The sequence below is a fragment of the Prionailurus viverrinus genome, chromosome C1 (assembly GCF_022837055.1).
Source record: "Prionailurus viverrinus isolate Anna chromosome C1, UM_Priviv_1.0, whole genome shotgun sequence".
In the NCBI taxonomy this organism is placed as follows: Eukaryota; Metazoa; Chordata; class Mammalia; order Carnivora; family Felidae; genus Prionailurus; species Prionailurus viverrinus.
In genome coordinates this window covers 140,428,348-140,441,877 of record NC_062568.1, presented here as the reverse complement: position 1 = coordinate 140,441,877, position 13,530 = coordinate 140,428,348, and positions in this window count along the sequence as shown.

Below are 13,530 nucleotides of genomic sequence, written 5' to 3'. Positions count from 1 at the left end.
CTTGTTTGTTTCTTTCTTCCCACTTTATGTCTCCTTGAAAATGGTATAGAAATGCTATGATCTCCATAGCCCCACTGCTTCCTATCAGGTTGAACCACATAAAATTGCCCATATTCAGCTATTTTTGACCCACAAGTGTGGCAATGTTATTTGGTTTGGGGCCTAACTCAATTAGAACAGAAATTGTAAAACTTTGCACACAGGCAAATGCAGATTATTGACCAAGTTAATGGCAACTCATTGATAATATGTAGTAGAGTTGAATATATATCCAAGCTTCAATATGATCCTCTGTAAAATGAAGACTAATTAGCATGTTAAGTGAGAATTTTAATTTGGAAGAGAGTTGCAACTTCTAACAGAAAAAAAAAAAAGGCACGTAACTGAGATGCACACATACATGTTAATGTGCCAAGACTCGATGAACAATGGCTGTGACCACCACTCAGCACATGCAACTTGTTCAGGTCTTTGGAAACTGGCCCTTCACTCTCTCTCTCTCTCTCTTTCTCTCTCTCTTGCTCTCTCTCTCTTTCTCCCACCCTCCCTCCCTGGCCTTTCATGGTCAGACCTCTGAAAAGAGCAGTCTATAGTCACTTTCTCCACATTCTTGCTCTTATTCACTGTGTAACAAACTGTAATCTGGTTTCTGTCCCCAATACTCCACTAAAACTATTTTTGCTGAGGTCACTAATGACTTTTGATTGACAAATTGAAGAATCGAAGGAAAGCTTTTCTGTCTTTACCTTACTTAACTTCTCTGGACAAGATGGGCCAAGATTTGCTTCTTAGAATTTCATCTCTTTCCCTGACTTTCATGGTCTCTCTTTCTCTTCATTCACTGTGTGTCCTATTGCCTAATTCATTGTCAGCACTGGGAGGCACTTATCTTTGTTGAATAAATGGAAGCATGAATTAATGAAATTACAGCACTTTGTTAATTATTAGTCATTGCCAATAATCTATTTTTTTTTTATTTTTTAATGTTTATTTATTCCTGAGACAGAGAGAGACAGAGCATTATTTGTTCCTGAGACAGAGAGGGACAGAGCATGAGTGGGGAGGGGCAGAGAGAGGGAGACACAGAATCCGAAGCAGGCTCCAGGCTCTGAGCTGTCAGCACAGAGCCCAAAGTGGGGCTTGAACTCAGAAACCGCGAGATCATGACCTGAGCCGAAGTCGGTCGCTCAACCGACTGAGCCACCCAGGCGCCCCGCCAATAATCAATTTAATCTCCATTTTCAGTGACTTTTCTACCCACCAGCCATCATACACATTTTTAGCAATGAATAACCTTCACCGTGTCACATTCTTCATGTATCCATCACAGAAATCTTACTAGATAAGTTGGGGGCAACACAGGTAAGACTGAGGAAGCTGCTGTTTCCTCCTTACATGGCCCCCTCTAATTCTGAGCATTTTCAACATGCTGGGTCATCAGTCATGTTTTTTAGGATTCATGTTCTTTCTCTTTCCTTTCCAGGATGTATCAGTTAGAGATCGAATAAACTGCATTCACAAATAGCCACTTGTTGCTTCCTTAGAAATTTGACCTGACAAAATGATAGGGAAAAAGCCCAACACTAGACTCCAGGAGAACAAAAGGAATGCGCCAACAGAAAATGTGACACATGCACACACTTTATGCATGTTTAATTTCTGTTGTTTTGGTTGGAAAACAGCTGCAGGTGTCCTCTAATTATAACCCCATTTTCACAAATATCAACTGTCATATTTAATCTGTTATATTCACCATATAGCCTACTGCTACAGCACATTTCTTTCATTACAAATTTAGTAGCAGAGTTTCGAATGCACAAGCTAACATTCAGGCTAGTCAATTAATGCATTATTTACAAGTTAAATGTTATTAAAAACAGGTTCTTAATTTGCTAATGATTTAGTAGACCCAAGGCAATATTCCAATTTTTTTTTTTTTTTATTGAAAATAGAAGAACATTTAGAAGAGTTGGGGTGGGGAGGGATGGCAGGGATATTTTGGCCTCTCCTACCATTTTCTCGGTCTCTTTTCTGCTTCCTTTTTTATTGTGTGTGGTTTTTGATGCCTATACTAATCAGTTGCGGCACGAGTGAGAAGAAAGACATGTAAAAAATAAAAACAGCATAAATACTATTGTGAGTGGTGTTTTTTAAAGCCAGCAGGCGGTTTGGAATGACTCAATACACATGTTCGCCATATACTTCGGCATATTTTGATTTACAGTGCTATTCCAGCAGCCCAGCGGGTTAGGAAGGTTAGGAGTCAAGGAAATTAAAGGTTATTAGCATTCCACTGTTGTTAGGCTGCACCAACGGAATAGATGTCTTTTCAAATACCTTTTGAAAAATTAAGAGTTTCTAAGGTACAAAGGCTTCAGAATCATCCCCACAATCTGGATTTTGTTCTTTGTTTTAGTTTGTTCCGTCTTTCTCACTTGACTTTGATCGCACTCCAAATCCATATCTTTCGTGTTCCATAATTCCATGACATGCTACTTATTTATGAAAGATAACATGGGGTGGGCTCTTGGGTAACAGGATTCTGGACACACGGAGCCAGAGACTCTTCACGAGTTTCTCTCCCGCCATCTTCCTGGACTAGCGCCGCTCCTTTTCTTCTCCCCACTTCTCCCCTGTCCTCTTCTACCTTTTTTTTTTTAAATGTTTATTTATTTTTATTTTCTTTATTATGAAATTTATTGTCAAATTGGTTTCCATACAACACCCAGTGCTCATCCCAACAGGTGCCCTCCTCAAGACCCGTCACCCACCCCCCATAAACCCTCAGTTTGTTCTCAGTTTTTAGGAGTCTCTTATGTTTTGTCTCCCTCCCTCTCTAACCATTTTTTTTCCTTCCCCTCCCCCATGGCCTTCTGTTAAGTTTCTCAGGATCCACATATGAGTGAAAACATATGGTATCTGTCTTTCAATGTATGGCTTATTTCACTTAGCATCACACTCTCCAGTTCCATCCATGTTGCTACAAAAGGCCATATTTCATTCTTTCTCATTGCCACATAGTACTCCATTGTGTATATAAACCACAATTTCTTTATCCATTCCTCAGTTGACGGACATTTAGGCTCTTTCCATAATTTAGCTATTGTTGAGAGTGCTGCTATAAATGTTTATTTATTTTTGAGAGAGAAAAAGAGAGCACAAGCAGGAGAGGGGAAGAGAGAGAGAGAATCCCAAGCAGGCTCTGTGCTGACAGCACAGAGCCTGATGCAGGGCTTGAATTCAGGAACCGTGAGATCATGACCTGAGCTGAAGTCAGACACTAAATGGACTGAGCCACCCTGCACCCTTCTTTTCTACCTTTTTAAACATTTAACCAAAATTCACCTTCTTCATGGAATCTTATTAAAATAACATCTAGCTCACAACACTCTTTTCCCTCCCTGATTCCTTTTTCATGTCTCCGTCACATACTCACCCACTCAAATGTACGCTACCCTGCATTTTTCCTCTAGTTGTTTCTCTACTGGACAAACTATAGAGTCAGAAAGACCTGTCATCAATCAGTGGTGTGACCCAGGGCAAATTATCTCTTTTCTCTCTATCTCCCTTTTCTCTTAAATGGAGATAAAAACTCTTATTTAATTGTTGTGAGAATTGGTGAGATCATGTTTGGGAACTCAAACTGGGAAGAACCCAGTTAAACTGTAGAAGCCAGTATGTGGTGGCTCTTGTTGTCATAATGAAATAAGATAATTTATATAAATCTCCTAGCACAGTGCCTAGCTCATGTTTGGCACTCAGTGAAATTTCATTCCCTTTGGTACAATAAATAGGTCATAATAAGCATTTCTTGTTTTCATTTTCACTCGGAGTAAAGTTTTCTCAAGGGCAAGACTACACTTTGTTTTTTTCATGTTCCTAAATCTGTGCGGATTAATATTCTACCCTCCATCTTTTGGAAGGTGCGTAAGTGCCTGAGGAACCCTAGGCGGAGTCGAGTGCCTACCTCCCACATCAGCCCCCCAGGCAAGGCTCTTCCCTGTTCCTTGCCTCACTCTCCCTATTCCCTCTACTCCTGGGATTATCTTCCAAGTAAACTACCAACACCAAAGCTCTTGTCTCAGGCTCTGATTTTGGGAGAACCCAAACAAAGTAAGGAAAAGATTCAAATGACAGGGAAAGACAATGAACTGAGCAGAGTGCAAAACAGCAGAATTTTGCAGAGTTGTCTGAGGCAGCAAAGACAGGAGAATGTCAACAGAATACAGTCGAGAATGGAATTCACTCAGTCATGTATTAAAAAAAAAAAAAGTGTATTGAGCACTTAGTATGTACCACAACAGATAGGGTCTTTTTGTCCCCATGGCACCTACAATCTATATGCAATCAACAAGCAAATCAACATGCAAAATCATGTCAAGGAGTAATAACATCTCTGAGGACAAAAAAGTCAGGGTAAGAGTTAGACTGTGTGCAGGAGAGGCTGCTATTTTAGATAGTGTGATTTATTTAAAAAGAATCAAATCCTGCCTGGCAAGGTGATATTTGAACAGAGACCTCGCTAGAGTGACAGTGACCCACTTTTTGTCCACTGCCTACTGTCTTCTGAAGTGAAAACAGTAAACAAATGCTTTCTAGCCTGTGGATGGGGTAATAAGACAGGATCAAAATCGGCTGGTTAGAAAAAATGGGTCACGGAGACTTCTAGAGTACAATCTTCCAAGCAGAGTACTGAGCTGCTCCAAAAAGGCCCTAAAGGCCTGACCTTGGCCTGCAGGTCTTGTGAAAGCCTTTCCTGCAGGAATTACCCAGGGCCCCTGCAGCCTTTTATCTTCTCTCCCAACTCTTATTCGGTGTGTCCTTCTTTTCAATATCTCAAATAAAAAGAATGCCCTTATTAATATGCAATTTTGGGGTACATACAGAGCATACCTTGTCTCATTTAATTCTTATACAACTTTGTTCATCAGTTGCTTTTTTTTTTTTTTAAATAAAAGCTTTTATTAATTTAGAGAGGGACAGAGAAAGAGGGAGAGAGAGAGAATCCTAAGCAGATTCTGTGCTGACAGCCCAGAGCCCAACTAGGGGCTCAATCTCACAAGCTGTGAGATAATGACCTGAGCTGGGATCAAGAGTTGGATGCTTACTCGACTGAACCACCCAGGTACCCTGTCTATTAAGTGCTTTTATCCTTATTTTATAGATAAGGAAACTGGGACCTGGGAATTTTGCTCAGAACTACTGAGTATGTCCAAGCCTGAACTCAAACTCAGTCTTTTGGCTCCAACCCAGTATTTGTTTCAATGCTGAGTCTGTGAGCACCTTAACCAATTTTCACCCCTTCCCTGCCACCTCCACCTCCCCCCCCATACCCGTGGCAGCTGATGTGCATGGGTTGATGATTTTCTCCTATAGGATCCCATCATCCTGACTTTCCATCAGATCTCAGTAAACCCAGAGGTTTATTTTTTTTTAAAGATTTTATTTTTAAGTAATCTCTACACCCAGCGTGGGGCTTGAACTCACAACCCAAGATCAAGAGTCATATGTTCCACTGACCGAACCAGCCAGGCAGCACCAAACCCAGAGGTTTAGAACTGGAAAGTCTCAGGATAACCTTTTCAAGATATTCAGTCTTCCGTATTCCAACTTAGCCCAGGTGCTTACTCTTGATTGGGTTCTCTCACTGCCGTATTAAAATATCAAAGATTTTCTTATGAGTAATAATTATTTTTAAGTATGTGCTAAGGTAGCTGATCCTTAATTCTCCTCCTTTTAAGGAAACATGATGTGAAATTTGACACAATTGCTCCTGGATCTGTTCCACTTTGCCTAGTGGGCACTTCCCCCTCCCCCCCCTCCCCCCCCCCCCCCCCCCCCCCGGACATATTCCACCTGATTTTAAATCTGAAAGACTCAGTCCCTCAGTAATGGCTCCTCTAACATCAATGGGAACTCAGAGGTGATTTCCTCTGGGGGAGAACTCTGCTACATGGCTTATGGTGTCACGCTGAGTGGGACTCTTCCTTTGGGTTGCAGCTGGAAACCGTACATTTTAAAAAGTTTAAAATCCAGTGTTCTATGTCAGCGTCTCAGAGAATATACGGGAAGCTACTGCACTTTTAAGGAGATGGCTCTTAAAATGTTGGAAATTCAAGATGATGAATGTCCATTTAAGGCCATTTCCTCTGGCATGCAGGTTGAGAATGCTGAACATTTTAAACATTTGTTTTCTGTTTTTGTGTGTGTTTGTGTGTATGTTTGTGTGTGTGTGCGTGCACGCACAAGCAGGCTAATAGTTTCCCATCATTACAATAACTGTGGGAGGTATTTTTCCAGTTCCCGCTTTATGCTTCAGTGGCACTTTCTACTTCCCCTTCTAAACACTTTGCTCATTTGTAATGATGTAACAACTCAGTCGTAACTATTTGTTTAATATGTAGGGGTTAAAAAGGCAAGTTCTTGAACCCGATAGACCTTGTTGTGAATCCTGGTTCTGAGAGCTGTACATCCTGGGCCCCTGGGAAGATGTCTTAATGCCTCCTTGCCTCAGTTTTGTCATCTGTAAAATGTGAACAATAACAGTATTGGCTTCATATGATTGTTCTGAGTTTTAAAAATGATAATGTGAGCAGGGCTCAGTACGGCACCTGGGAAACTGCAAGCATGCCGTGACTGTCCACAGTTGTTGTTACCACTGCTATTGTTTCATAATAAATAGATGGCCATCTGTCATCTTTTGCCAGGGACAGTCCTGATTTGCCAGTTGTCTTGCCATAATTATTAATAGTGTCGCCCTGTGCTCTCAAAAGTGCCCCTGTTTGGAAAAACTATAGAAATGGTGGGGCTGATTAGTGGTTGCCTAGGTGAGGGAAGTAAAATTGGGAAAATCTGAATAAGATTAGTGGATAGTATCAGTGTCCATAGCTTGGTCGTGGTATTAGACTATTGTTTTACAAGCTGTTACTGTTGAGGAAAATTAGGTAGGGAGGACACAGCCTCTCTCTGTATTATATGTCACAATCCCGTGTAAATCTCAAGGATTTCAACATTAAACGCCTAGTTAAAAGAAGAAGAAAAAAAGTCCAGTTTGGAAGATAAATAATAGGACAGCCATCCTGGAAACAATATTCATTATCCCACCAAGATATGACCACTTTTTATAAAAAGACCTGCCATGGTTCCCTCTATTTTCTTTACTCAGTTTTATTTTTATTCATGGTACTTACCTCCACTTGCATACTGTATCTGTTTGTTTCTTCTTTCAACAACTATGTTTTGAAGGCCTACTATAACGCCTACTACGTGCCAGTCTTGTATCGATGAACAAACTCCTTGTGAAACTTACATTCTACTGGAGGAAATAATTAATAAACCAAAAACGTAACTGATAAGTTATTTATTTAGTATGTTGGAAAGTAATAAGTGTGCTGGAGAAAAAATATAGAGTAGACATCTCAGTCAGAGTTCTTCAGAAAAACTGAACCAATGGGATCTATATCAACATTTACTTTAAGGAATTGGCTCACACGATTATGGAGGCCAAGCAGCCCCAACGTGTGCAGTTAATGGCATAGTTCCAGTCCTAGTCCAAAGGCTGGAGAAGCAGAAGAGATGACAGCATAAGTTCTAGTCTGAAAGCTGACAGACTAAAGACCCACGAAGAGGCAACGTTTCAGCTCAAGTCTGAAGGCAGGCAAAAGCCGATGTCCCATTGCCAAGGTGGTCAGGCAAGATGAGTTCCCTCTTAGTGTTGGGAGAGTCAGGCCTTCAACTGATTGGATGAGGCTCACCTCCACTGGGGACAGCAATCTCTTTTAGTCTACGGACTCAAATGTTAATCTCAGCTAAAAAATACCCTCACACCCAGGATGATGTTTGCACAAACATATGGCCACCTCATGGCCCAATTACAATGACACATAAAACCAACCAGCACAGCAGGATACACGGGAATGGATACTGGGCCATGGTTGAAATTTTGAACAGGGCGGTCATGTAGCCTTTTTGAGAAATGGCTATTTGAGCAACAACTTAAAGAAGGTAAGCCATTGCTCAAATTTCCTGATTAGAATGAAAGCTTTATGAAGCCAGAGATTTAATTTTTTTTATGTTATATTACCAGTACCTGGTACTTATTAGGGTTCTCAAAAGTATTTGCTGGGTCCATGAGTGAATGACTGGGGATGGGGACTGTGTAGTTATACCTCTTGCCCTTAGTGCCACATTTAACACACCCTTAGCAATCAATAAGTATTGTCTTTTTATTTCTCTGATTGTTTCTAATAGATAATAAATGTCACTGTGGACACAGGCTTACTTGTTTGGTCTGCTATTATGTCTCAGCACTTCAGCACTTAGAACAGTGTTTGGAACCACATAATAATCAATCAGTAATGATCATTACTGGGCTCAGATATGGAGACTGAGGTTTGTGAAGTGCTTGACCATGGATGGTCTCCTGGCCAAGAAGCAGCGGGGTCAGGGCCTTAACGCTGACTTTCCAAGTCTCAAATTGTAGTATTTTTTTTATACCAAATTTCTTTTATTTAGTTAGTTAATGTTTATTTGTTTTTGAGAGAGACATGAGCGGAGGAAGGGCAGAGAGAGAGGGGGACACAGAATCCCAAGCAGGCTCCAGACTCCGAGCTGTCAGCCTGGAGCCCGACGCGGGGCTCGAACTCACCAACCGCTAGATCAGGACCTGAGCCGAAGTCGGACGCTTAACCGACTGAGCCACCCAGGCGCTCTCCAAACGGCTTTTTAAAAATCGCCCTGCGTCTCTCATTTGGCCACGGTCTTTCTGTCACCCACCCTGCTCTCCCCTTATTTGCTCACACCGGGCTGTGTTGCCATGTGTCCCCGAGTGACAGGCAGGCAGGTTACGTTCAGCTGTCAGCGCACACACCTCTCAGAGGACAGCCACCTCCTACAGACACCGCGGCGTCCAGGGGGTACCCCCTCGCGCTAACACAAGTGAGAGGTAATGTAACCTTTTGGCGACCATTGACTTTGTCAGACAATAGCGCGTGCGGTTCGGTTTGAAAGACTCCACCGGGAAGTTGCAGACTTTTAAAACTAATTTGGTGTTTATTCAACTTTGCAATCACTTCTATGTACTATCTGTGTTTCACACACCGTGAAACGGCGCTACACTGTGCAATTGAATTAGCTGTACAGTGACTCAAAGGCATTAAACAATGACTTTGATATTTTAAGTACTGACTAGGAGGGATTTTTAATTCCTTCCTCATAATGAAAGCAACAAAAAAACCCAGTTCCACAACCCTGGAACACTTATTCTCTTTTCTATTCTGGGTGGACCCCACTGAGACAGAAAAAAATCTCCGAGCATTTAGTTTGCTTAATGGCAGAAGAAAAATTAAACAAGCATAGACGTGCAACCTTAATGACACCCAGCAACACTAGAATAACAGTTCCCAGCTTCTAAAACCTGTTATTTAATATAATGGGTAAATCTTGTGGGAGCTTTTCAGGTGCTGCTGAGTCTGAAAAAACAGCTACTTTGTGAGAAGGGGCGGGGGCAGAGGCAGGGCGCGGGCCCTGCTCAGGCTCAGTTGCTCAGGAGGGTTTTCGGTGCCCGATCCAGGGCAGGCAGGCGCTGGCTGGACCGTCCCTGGAGGCCGTGGCCCTTCCTGAGACAGCTCCGGGGCTATGTGGGGTACGAGTGTCGTCAGTTCTGCCAGTGACAAGGAGGAACTTTCAGTACAGAGCCTTTCAGGAGACGGCACTGACAGCAAGGAAGAAGCTGGGGGGGGGGGGGGGGCGGGGAGAAAACCTCAAAACAAAAACCACAGCAAGTGAATTAGTGCCGTGAAACTACAAGCATTAGCTGGTAATAGTTCAGGGCAAAGCACCTAAGTGATGATTCACATCTGACAATAAATATATGAATAGCTGTTGAAAGCTTGTTTGATTTTCACAAAGAGGTTTGAACAAACATTCGTTTGTTCATTAGTCTTAAGCAACACTTTTATGGCAGGGGATGCATTAAACCTAACGTATGTCTGCTACCAAGATATTCGGTGGTTTTAAAGACGAAGACGCAAAGCCATGCATATCATTTATGGGGAGCAGCCCTGAACTACCTGTAATGGAGTGAGATACAGTTATTATGTATTAATGCTGTGAATCTTCATCCGCCGAGAGCAAACCAACAGGCGAGAAGAGCTGCCGCGTCTCGGGAGATAAAGACTTAGAGGGCCCCATCCTGCAGTCGGTACGGGGTTTGCATAAACTCATTTCGTTGTTGTTGTTCTTGTTGCATAATTTTTAAAAACACAAGTGGTTTAAATCTGTTCCCTGAGGTAATTTATGCTAAACTAGCATTCCAGCACCATAAATTCCCCGCTTATGGCAATCTCTGCTTGGGTGTCAGGTCGGGCTAGGTTACCGAGCAAATGGCCGCTTCAAAATTTTTAGGGTAATTGCCTCTATAACTCGTTCAGCATATGCCCTGTCAGGAAATCTCTCTTTGCCATCGAAGCTCCTGTTCCCCTTTTCCCTCCTCCTCCTTTCCCACACTGTTGTGCTGAAGGCCACTTCTCGGTGCCCAATGACATTGGGCCTTTCGTCTTCTGTAGCACCTGGATTTTGTCACTGTTACAGCCGCTGCTCCTGACAACATGATGTCATACCCAACGAGGCCCAGAGGGCAGTGGTTGGGCTGAGCCCCTCTGCCCCACCCATCTCTATCTTTGCCTAAGAAACCATCAGTCGAGGGAAGAGAAGTTGGTTGGGATACAAGGAAGAGCAAATGACCCTAAGCCCAAATTCTTCCAATTTTCTTTTCTTTTCTCTTCTTTTCTTTTCTTTTTTCTTTTTTTTTCTTTCTTTTCTCTTCTCTTCTTTTCTTTTCTTTTTTCTTTTCTCTTTTTCCCTTTCTTTCTTTCTCTTTCTTTCTTTCTTTCTTTCTCTCTCTCTTTTCAAAGGCTGGGTTGGTTATTGATGTCTGTCAGAATGGTGTGAGCAATTTCAGCAGCGAACTTTGATCTCTTTCTCTCGTCTCATGGGTGTGGACATGAAGCCTTGGCAGGAAGGATGTCATTGGGGTTGTATATTGGACAAAATGACCTGGAGCTTCTACTGATAGGTTGCTCCGTATGGGGATTTCTCACCAAACTGCCTAATAAAATATGTTAAATACCCAACTTTTAAATCCAATTCATTAATTATCTTGCTTAAAATATACTTCAAATATATCACATTTGACATTGTATGTCACTGATAGTAGAGGGAAATGATAACACTTAAAAATCAATAAATGTTTTAAATTTATTTTACTTATTATGGTTGTCATAATATTTTGACATGGAGGGCTGATATGTCAACAACGCTGTTATCAGGATGTAAGGCAATGGCACTGAACTGTCTCACCTTCCATGTTGCTGTTTCAGGGTAAAGTGGGCCCAGGGGAAAAATGCAGCTAAAATCTCCAAGGAAGCATTTGCTTATGGAGTCAATACAGGTCATCATTGAATAAAGCAGGCTGAGTGCAAAACAAAAGCTGCGGGAAGAAAGTCCTCTCTCTAATCTGCCACCTTTTTCCCAGTGATTAAAAAATAAGAGGAGTTAGGGGCGCCTGGGTGGCTCAGTAGGTTGAGCATCTGACTTCGGCTCAGGTCATGATCTCACGGTTCGTGGGTTCGAGGCCTGTGTCAGGCTCTGTGCTGACAGCTCGGAGCCTGGAGCCCTCTTCAGATTCTGTGTCTCCCTCTCTCTCTGCCCCTTCCCTGCTCACACTCTGTCTCTCTCTCTCTCAAAAATAAATAAACATCAAAAAAATTTTTTTTGTTTTTAAATAATTGATGTTAAAATGTATGTAGTGCTTTCTATGTGCCAGACTGTGTCTGAAGTGTTTCATGTACTTTATCTCATTTTGACCTATGAAGTGAGGTACTTGTATTCCTGATTCATAGATAAGAAAACTGAAGCTTGCAAAGCGTACCGAACATCCACAAGGTCACAAAGCTAGTAAGTGGTGAAGCCCAGGTTTTAATGGACCAGTGCTTGGCTCTACCGAGACACCAAAGCCATCAGTGTTCTTCATGGTTTGGAATTCAAATTGATCCTGGCCTCTGGCTCATCCTGACATCCTACAAGAATATTGGTTCATTTCCAAGCTCTTACCGTCTCCAACCGTTGGATATTGATATGGTAGAAACTGAATGCGGGCAGTGGGTTGAAGTTTACAAACTGCTTTCATACTCGTAGAAAGGAGAGGCTTGGAGGCAACCAGCACTCTTCTCTTTGCCTCCAAGATTTAGAGATTAAAGAAAGATTCAAAGGAAACTGCAAGAAAGGAGCACTTGAGAATTATGCTTTTTCTACCAGTTAGGACACAGGCAAAAAAAGATTTTTTGAAAGGCTAAATGTAGGTTTGACCCTGCTTGAACTAACTCCAAAGCAATGAGTAATAGATGTGACTTGGACAGCAAATGTGACTGTGACTTCACAGCAGCAGTATTTTCTATGCCCAGCTAATTAAAGTTCAGCAAAGGGCTCCTGGTGGACAAGGTCAATGTCTTCTGTACCTCAGTCTCTGTATTGTGCAGAGTGGGTGCCTACACTGTTTTTGTTGAATGTGGTTGTTCACCCACAGCTAGAGATCAGCAGCTTGTTCTTATCTTAAGTCATCTCTTTTCAACTATTGATTTGTTTATAAAGTGTTTTTGTTTTTACTGGGAGTTTCATACCAACACCTTAGCAATTAGCCTTGGCAGCTGAAAGGTAGTCATTTGTTTAACTAATATTTATTTACTGTTATGGACAAGGCTTTGTATTAGGCACTGGGGATATGGCAGCACGGAACAAGGCACACAGATGTGGAAGATAGATGTCGGTCAACTAATCAAACAACTGTTTAATTATCATGGTGCTAAGTCTTATGGAGGAGAAGTATAAAATGTCATGGGTGCCCATAATAGGAGAACTTGACCTAGACTAAGGGATCTAGGAAGGCTTTCTTGGAGAAATGATGTTTAGGCTGAACTATTAAGGATGAATGAGAACCAGGGCAAGCAGAGTAGGGAAATGATAGAAGGGATAGAAGGTAGGGTGTCAAACAAATAATCCAGGGACAGAGAATGCATTGGTGAGACCAATTTGCTCAGAAGAAGTTCAGCAGTATTCTGACATAGGAACCAGATCAGTTTGGCTGGAATGGGGTGGTGGGGTGGAGAGCAATCCAGCAGAATAAGTGTCCCCCATTTTTTTTAAACCAGTTAAAACTTTTAGTTGCAATAATAAGGGGAATCTATTAGCTCAGTAAACCGAAAACTCCAGGGGTAGGATGGGTCATAACATCATCAGAGCTGTCTATTCCTCTCTGGTTTTCTTGGCCCTAATCTCCCCCACGTGTTGACGTGTAACTCCTAAGGTAGTGAAGTAGCTGCAACAGCCCCAGCCCTCACACCTGCCTTCTACATCATCCAGAAGAGAGAGAAATTTGTTAGAGGATTCCTTATAAGAGGCCCAAAGATTCACCCTCATTGGAGCGGTGGATATCACATGCCCAACCCTGAACCACATACATCAGTGTTGAGGAGG